The 9326-nt window shown below is 38.4% G+C and overlaps 2 pseudogenes; both read right to left on the bottom strand.

The window, feature by feature from the left end:
• Positions 1 to 743: 743 nt before the first annotated feature.
• Positions 744 to 7279, bottom strand: LOC143683079 (sentrin-specific protease 7-like; annotated as a pseudogene).
• Positions 7280 to 7615: 336 nt separating this feature from the next.
• On the bottom strand, positions 7616 to 8690 carry LOC143683078 (sentrin-specific protease 7 pseudogene; annotated as a pseudogene).
• Between the last annotated feature and the right edge of the window lie 636 nt (positions 8691 to 9326).

Genomic DNA, 9326 nt, shown 5'->3' with positions numbered 1-9326 from the left:
CAATTTTTCTACCTGTACTTGTAGGATTGTCTCTTGCTTCTGCAGCTGCTGCCGCAGGTGTAGGAGGGGGCGTGTTAGGCCAAAGCTTGATGGCCATAGGAGACCTTGAGGACAAATTGAATGCAGCCATCAGTGCCTCAAAGGCGTCCCTCACCTCCCTTCAAAGGCAAATCACCTCCTTGGCACAGGTAACCCTACAAAACCGAAGAGCACTTGACCTTTTAACCGCCGAAAAGGGCGGCACTTGCTTATTTCTGCAGGAACAATGCTATTACTACATCAACGAAAGTGGCTTAGTAGAGGAGAACCTCAACGTCCTGATGAAACTGCAAAAAGACCTTAAAGGAAAGCAGGCTGTGATCCAGTCATCCTCCTGGTGGAACTCCCCTGTTCTGAAGTGGCTAGTCCCAATACTCACCCCATTTTCAGTTATCCGCCTACTGTTAATGCTCGCTCCTTTTGTTTTAAGGTTCCTACAAAAGCATCTCAAGGAACTCTCTTGGGTAACAGTCAATCAGATGCTGCTGCACCCCTATGCCCCCCTTCCAGTCGAAGCACCGGCCAGCTAAAACCCCCTACCCAATGACGCCCCCACTCCACAGGAAGTAGCCAGAAAGACTACGACACCCTATTATATCAAAAAGGCTGGACTGTAAGGCCTGGCCTGGTAGCCTCTGGCTGGAAGGCCCCCACCAGAACTAAAACCCTGAACATCCGGGCATACAGCTGTGCAAACTCAGAAATCAGGACCTGCCCTGACAAAGGACCCCACTGCACACAGCCCGTAGCTGTGCCCACTGCACACGGCCCATAGCTATGCCCACTACACACGGCCCATAGCTATGCCCACTGCGCCCGGCCCGTAGCTGTGCCCACTGCGCACGGCCCGTAGCTGTGCCCACTGCGCACGGCCCGTAGCTGTGCTCACTGCGCCCGGCCCGTAGCTGTGCCCGCTGCACACAGCCCGTAGCTATGCCCCTGGCCCTAAAGCGCATGAAACTCCTAACCTACCACAGGAGGCCCCATAGGCATCGTCAGCACCCCCACTAGCCAGCCTATATCTAACCCCACCGCCCCTAGGGGGGCGCAACTTCCCCGGCCAACACCCTGAGCACCCGGACCTGGAACCTCGCCCCGGGACAATAAACTTTTTCAAACTTGGACTCAGTTTCTCTGATTTTTCAGTCAGCTGAAAAAACCTAACATTTTCCTTGCATTTTTTAGCTTCTAGAAGCTCCCCACATTCCTTGACTTGTGGTTGCCTTACCCTGACCTCTGCTTCCGTCATCACGCTTCCTTCCCTGACTCTGACCCTCCTGCCCTCCTCTTATAAGGGCTCGTGTGTCTACACTGGGCCCACCTGGATAATGCAGGCTATCACCCCATCTCAAGATCCTTCACTTAGTCACATCCAAAAAGTCCCCCTTGTCATGCAAGGTAAGATATTCACAGGTGTGGGGATGAGGACATGGACACCTCTGCAAGGCCATTATTTGGCATACTCCGTGGACATTCGGTTTATTCATCATCTGGTTTCCTTCCACCTTTCACAGACTTTGAATCTGAGCTATTTACACCTCAGTAAATTGTAGAAAACCAATAGAAATATGAATTACTCTTGTCCATAGAAATTCAAATTAAATGTGCAATTTCTTATTGCCCTATGGATCGACCCACTTCGTGTGTATTTGTATATTCATTTTAGCGTTCCTTATTCCCTATATATGTATGTGCTTGGAAATCTCCTCTGAACAAGTTGCAACTGATTCTTTTTAATTTTTTTAAATGAATTGGAAACATTTAATATAAAATGTTGATGTTCATGTTACAGCCACATGAATTCAGGAAAATGAATTTTAAGCAGTCTTCAAAACATGATAAAGGACAGTGGTAGCTTTGAAAAACATCCGAATGAAAAAGTTAAGAAATCACAAGAAGATGTCTTATATACTTCCTGTGCTCAAAATTAGATGTATAAAATAATTAATAGTCACCTCAAAAAGCTCACCTTTCACATGTAGACAAAAACTGGGAACAAATTATGTAATTACAACTATCTTTATAAGAGAGCTCCAAAAAACACAGATTTTTAACAATATAAAGATGGTGACAAGATTAACAAAAGCTTAATGATGAGGCTTAATTAACAACTTCAATTCACATGATTTTGAAATAAAATGTGCAGTCTTTTAGCCCTATCTTAAATTGCCTTTGTTTCACTGTTTTACAGTTACAGTATAAATTCAAGGGATGCTTAGAACAGATTAAAATTATATTATTTTAAAACATTTTCATTATCTAAGAAAATACAATACAATCATGTCTCCCCCAACTATTCCTGAAAACACTAGAGTAAATTTAAAAGTTCTAAAAGTCTCAATCAGCTACAATACCACCATCATCACATGAATTCAGTAAAACTGTTACCAGAACATTTAATAAAAAATTAAGCTCCGAGGGATTCACAACTTTCTGAAAACTACAATTTAAAAATATAAGAGAGGGCAGGCCACAGTGGCTCAACAGGCAGAGTTCTCACCTGCCATGCCTGGACCTGGCATGATTCCTGGTGCCTGCCCACGCAAAAAATAAAAAATAATAATATATATATATATATATGCAGTGAGAGCAATCTGAATTTGCAGATGAGTACTGGGTAAAAAGAGCTATAAAGTTATATATTTAGTTCCAATAATTATTAAATACTATGGGGAAATTTGGGCACAAGTTATCAGTAAACCGATTTTATCTTCTATACCTATAGAAACTACATATTCTAGGATAATTTAGGAGTCAATATTTCTGTACCTACCTCAAATAAACTAAGTTAAGATATGCATATAATTTTTAAAAACCTATTTAGATAGCTAAAAAATTTTACTTTGTTTCTCTAATTTCAGGAAGGAAACTGAAAAAAAAATTAAAAGATGAAGAAACCACTCTAGTTTTCTAGTTTATTGCAAATTTTACTCTGAACAGATTAACTCTCAAATCCTCATATTAAGATATCAAAGAAGTAGAAAAATATCATTACAATTAGAACAGAGTAATGGTTCCATTTAGCAATGGAAAAAAATAAGCTGAATTTTGAAAGAGTGAATTTTTATCATCTTCCTAACATTTTGAATATCTTCTTTACAATATACATGAAGGGAGGCCATAAATGGAATTTTCTGAACCCTTGATACTAAATTCATAAAAACAAAAGCACAGTATTGATATCATACGTTTGAGTTGCAAAGAATAGAATTACAGTATGATATGACTTGTCAATAAATTTGACAAGCCCTGTGTTGGCACCAGGAAGGACCAAATTCCCCTTAAAAAACAGTCATGTGCTCCCAGAGGTATAAACCTCCCTGGCAATGTGGGACAGAAATCCTAGAATGAGTCAGAATGAGTCAGTAGGGGTTGAGAAAACTTCTCGACCAACAGGGGGAAGAGAGAAATGAGACAAAATAAAGTGTCAGTGGCTGAGAGATTTCAAACAGAGTAGAGAGGTTATCCTGGAAGTCATTCTTATGTATTATATAGCTATCCCCTTTTTAATTTAAGGTATATTACAGAGGCTGGAGGGAAGTGCCTGAAAATGTAGAGCTGTGTTCCAGTAGCCATGTTTCTTGAAGATGAATGTATAATGATATAGGTTTCACAATGTGACTGTGTGATTGTGAAAACCTTGTGTCTGATGCTCCTTTTATCTATGGTATAGACAAATGAGTAAAAAAATATGGATTAAAAATAAATAATGGGGGAACAAATGTTAAAACAAATTGAGTAGATTGAAATACTAGTGATCCATGAAAGGGAGTGGTAAGGGGTATAGAAAAAAAATAGGAGGAACAAAGGTTAAAATATATTGGGCAGATGGAAATACTAGTGGTCAATGAGAGGGAGGGGTAAGGGGTATGGTATGTATGAGTTTTTTCTTTTTTCTTTTTATTTCTTTTTCTGAAGTGATGCAAATATTCTAAAAAATGATCATGGTGATGAATATACTACCACATGATGATATTGTGAGCCATTGATTGTACACTATGTATAGAATGTTGTATGTTAAGAATGTTCGTGTCTGTATGTATGTTGTTTTGGTTTGTCAATTAAAAATAAAGCAGTCGTGTGGAAGTATAGATCAAATACTTTTATTATCTACAATAGCATGCTTTCCCACATTACATATGCTATTGCATAATCCAAGCATATTCACTCAGAAAAATATCAAATATTTATGAAATTTTAATTTTTATCTAGTAAGTTTATCTACATTCCCATTCCATCTATGAGACCCCCACATTTCTAATAGTATACCTTATATGTTTTATATGATGTTCAATGATTCATAAAACTCCTGCAAATTATTTTCTTCTCTGTGAGCTGGCTAACACAAATGCTGGTAAGTGGCTTTCCAGTAATCTCACAGAATATGTGTGTAAATGAAGTTTCAAAATGAGCTCCCGAATATCTTCCCTTTGGCCTTTATTACAAGAGGAGGAACCCATTTCTCCAAATGAATTGGGAGTTCAAAGTTAACAGTGGCATCCTTGAGGAAGCTTTCCACGTACTGAATAAATAAACTCCACAATCACTGTAATTATTCTATTTAGGAACTTAAGGGCATGTTTGCTTTGCTGAATTCACAGTGAGTTTTTTGCTTAACTCCCCACTCTACCTCTAAATACTCTCAAATTCTGAATGGTGTTATGTATAGGAGCAGCTTTCAAGGAGTCTAATATGAGACTACATGGCCTTTTACATGTTTTGTTTGGTATATTCATCTCTGTACTCTGGGAATCCTTTGTACCCAGGGATAGTGTTGAAGTGGTATGTAGATCATTATCTATTGTTTTGTTGTCATATTGGTATTGCTGAGCCTGGGATTGCTAGGATCTAGTTTGTGGAAAATCTCACCTTCTAACCATGAGAAACAAATGGCTGCAAGATGCCAGTGAGATGACTTGTTTACAGGCACAAAGATAAAATCTTTATTAAAGATGTTCATATCACGAGTCCATTTCTTGCTCTTTTATGTCTTCATTGTGCCACTGAAAAATCTGAATTATCTTCTGTTAAATTATTTTCCTTTTTCATCAGGCATTTATAGAAAAAGCTACTAAAAATGTGACTTCATTCAATAAGATCATTTGATGTCTTCTCCAATAAGAGATATTTAAAGTAGAAATCAATGATAACCTCATTAAGAAACTCCCCTTCTTCTAAGCACTCCAGATTTTCATTAGTTACTTCTAGTTTCCTTTTAGTAGGTGGTGGAGGATATACAATCAACTTCTGAACAGGTCCACTGTGTCTGACTTCTTGACATTCTTCATCTGGATTAGATTTAATAGAAAGTGGGCAGCCACCCCTCTCTCTCCAGCCAATATGACGAGCAGTCGCACCACCCTCCCCGTCTCTGCGTGGGACAGGACTCCCAGGGGTGTGGACCTTCCTGGCAACGTGGGACAAAGATCCTGGAATGAGCTGAGACTCAGCATCAAAGGACTGAGAAAACCCTAGAATGAGCTGAGAATTAACATCAAGAGACTGAGAGAAGCTTCTCTACCAAAAGGGGGAAGAGTAAAATGAGACAAAGTGTCAATGGCTGAGAGATTCCAAACAGAGTCGAGAGGTTATCCTGGAGGTTATTCTTATGCATTAAGTAGATATCACCTTGTTGTTCAAGATGTAGTGGAGAGGCTGGAGGGAATTGCCTGAAAATGTAGTGCTGTGTTCCAGTAGCCATGTTTCTTGATGATGATTGAACAATGATATAGCTTTCACAATGAGACTCTGTGAATGTGAAAACCTTATGTCTGATGCTCCTTTTAGCTACCATATCAACAGAAGAGTAGAACATATGGAATAAAAATAAATAATAGGGGGAACAAATGTTAAAATAAATTCAGTTTGAAATAGTGGTAAATGAAAGCGAGGGGTAAAGGGTATGGTACGTATAGTTTTTTTTTCTCTATTATCATTTTATTTCTTTTTCTGTTGTCTTTTATTTCTTTTTCTAAATCGATGCAAATGTACTAAGAAATGATGAATATGCAACTATGTGATGATATTAAGAATTACAGATTATATATGTAGAATGGAATGATTTCTAAATGTTTTGTTTGTTAATTTTTTTAATTAATAAAAAAAGTTTAAAAAAAAAAAAAAGAAAGTGGGTAGCCACCACTACTTTGCTTCTGCAGGAAGGTATAGATAAGTAGGCTTGGCAGCATCTATATTTGAAAACTGAGATACTGATTTCACCTTCATTTCTTAGCAGCAGAAGCAGCAGGGAAAGAACAAATCTCAGCATAGCAATACTGAATAAAAGAACTTTCTTTTGAAGAAAGGTTCTGAAATAAAAGAAGTGCCTGAATCCAAGATAATTGATAAGAAATCTCTAATTCTCCACTGGTCTTACTTATTTCTGTCATAATATATTTCAATTTCAGTTCTTTTCTTTGTGATATAGGACTGCGTAGCTCAAGGAAAATGAATGTACTGGATTTTGATTGCTAGCTGAATAAAGAGTTTTCTAACTAGGTCTGAATCTCTTGACAATAATTTGAAGAGAACTAGAAGAAAAGTATAACATGAGTCCTTTAACTGTGGTCATCAACTTTACTTTTCCATAACCCAAATCTCTTTAAATGAGTGGTATCCATTAGCAATGAAACCCCATTCAAGGATACTTGAAATTGGATCTTATACTTTGTTGTGAATGTAACACAACCTTTAGAAGTTCCTTTTACTTTGCCAATATAAACAGAAGTAAATATAAAATCCAGTTGTAAATCCATGTTATTAATAGGCATAATACAGGCAATGTTTTCCATATCAGGATTATATGGACATAATTCAGATGAGACCTTTACAAATTCGCAGGTAATCAATGGTAGTTTTGGACAATGTTGATTCAGAAGTACTTTCATTTGCATTAATGATCTCACGGTTTTGTTTAGGTTGTAATTTAAGGATTTTTGGACTTTTAAATTCAATGTGTCCTTCTATAACCAATGTCCTGCTGGCAATGGTGCCAGCTAAGCCTCAATCCAGGTTCCATAGCCTCAAAACTAAAAGAATTTAGAGATGAGAGGGCCACAGGAATAATCTGTAAAGTTTATTAAAAGAGAAGTTTATCAAAAAGAGAGAATACATGTTAGAAAGGTTAATGAGGATGTGCCCAAGGGAGGAGGGACAGCACTGAGTGGAGCCAGGACAGCTTGTTTTATAGGAAAGTTTTGTTGGTAGCAGGTTTCCATAGTAACCTTTGAATACTAGGCATCTTCTCGGTTCTAGGAGGAGATAGCTAGCAGAATTCAAGATCTGTTGTCACGTACCTAAAACTTGTCTTTGAGTAAAAGGTTAACAATCTTTATGGCCCTATGCTTCCTATATTAACTAAGAGTTTGTTTTGGGGCCCAGAATTTTACAAGCTTTTATGGTTTGGGGAGATTTCAGTGGTTCTGGCTTTAGGGAAGCCCCAGGAATTTTGCAGCTAAAGTTTGCAGCTCTGTATTAGTTCCTTTGGAGCCAGATAAGAAACAAGGGGCTTGGAGCTGTCTGTGAACTCTTTCAGTGCTGAGTAGGAAACCAGGCAGTTGTGCTATTTTATCCTGCTTCACTTCTTCATCACTGGAAACAGTGGTTCAGTTAAGATCAATGATTGGTTCTCCTCATGGTGTCCTCTTAGAGCAGACTTTTCTTACTGGAAACCAAACCCGCAAATGTTTCCGTGGTTAAATAGCCAGAAGTGCTTTTGGAGTCAGCCCTCAAAGTCAACTGCTGACTATTAAGTGAGGTAATTTCTTCAAGCAGTTTTTGGTCCTGATGACAGTTTTCAAGTAACTTCAAACTCAGTGGATACTGTTGAGTAATTTTCTTGTTCTTTTGTGTGTTCTGTTGACTTAGCTAGAAAAGAAATAGAATCATGGAATCAGAAAAATTATATCTAAGCCTTTTCTTTTCTTCCTGGATATAAGAGTGGGTTCCATTTTTGAATCATAACATGTATTTTAGTTTGTAAGTTAACAGAATGCAATATACCAAAAACAGAATGACTTTTACAAAGGGAATTTATTAAGTTACAAGTTTACAGTTCTAAGGCTATGAAAATGTCCAAATTAAGGCATTCAGAGAAAGATATTTTAAGTCCAAAGAAAGGGCTGGTAAAGTTCAGGGTTTCTCTCTCAGCTGGGAGGACACATGGTGACATCTGCTAGCTTTCTCTCCTCACTTCATAATGCTTCCCTGGCGGTGATTTCCTTCTACATCTCCAAAGATCTCGGGCTGTGTGGCCTCTGTCGGCACTATGGCTTTGTCCAAAATGGTTCTTTCTTAAAGGGCTCCAGTAAGCAACCCCACCTTGAATGTGTGGAGACAGTTCTCCATGGAAGCAATCTAATGAAAAGTTACCATCCACAAGTGAGTGGATCACATCTCCATGGAAACAATCAAAAAGATCCCACTCAGTAATACTGAATAAGGATTAAAGAGCATGGCTTTTCTGGGATACATGGCCATTTCAAATGGGCACAACATGTATCAACCTTGTTTCTGTTCCCCTCTTTAGGATGATCACAATTTCTATTTGCACTATTAAGAACTTTAGGTCGAGTATCAGACATTACAAGAGATATATCATTATCATCTCTTTGCTTTTCTTTAGTGTCCGGTCTTCTCTGGAGAACTATCATGTACTGTCTTCCTAGATTGTGAACAGCTTTCTAGGTGATACCTTAGAAGTGAAAGGATGCCCACAGACCCCTTTTTTACTTTCATGGGTCTAGAGAGATGACCTTATTTCTTAGACTTCTTTTCCACCTCTGCAAAGGGTGATCCCAGCATTCTGAGCCTTTTGAATTTGGACAGTAGTGACTGAAGATGAACATCTTCTGGTTTTGCATTTAGCATCTCTGTTACCCAAAACTCACAGAAGTCAAAAGATGAAGATTTTTTCTTTTTCCTTCTGCAATTTTCACCAGGTGAGGATCACTGTCATCTAGCCTTCCTCTTCTCCATCTTCTATTCCTGTTGCAGTTGCAGTCGCAATTGCTGTCACCTCAAGACCCTTAGGCTAGGAGTGGAGGGAGGGGAGAGGAAAAAAGCTTTAACTATTTTTTTTTAGCTCTTCTGGGTATATAACGGGTAGTGGTATTGCCAAATCATAGGGCAATTCAATACTTAGTTTCTTAAGGAACCACCCGCCAAACTGTCTTCCATAGTAGCTGTACCATTACACATTCCTACCAGCAGTGTATAAGTGTCCCAATTTCTCCATATCCTCTCCAACATTTGTAGTTTCCTGTTTGTTTAATAGCAGCTCTGCTGGT

Source organism: Tamandua tetradactyla, chromosome 5 (genome assembly GCF_023851605.1).
Source record: "Tamandua tetradactyla isolate mTamTet1 chromosome 5, mTamTet1.pri, whole genome shotgun sequence".
In the NCBI taxonomy this organism is placed as follows: domain Eukaryota; kingdom Metazoa; phylum Chordata; class Mammalia; order Pilosa; family Myrmecophagidae; genus Tamandua; species Tamandua tetradactyla.
Note: the sequence above shows the minus strand (reverse complement) of the source record. Positions and strands in the feature narration are given on the sequence as shown.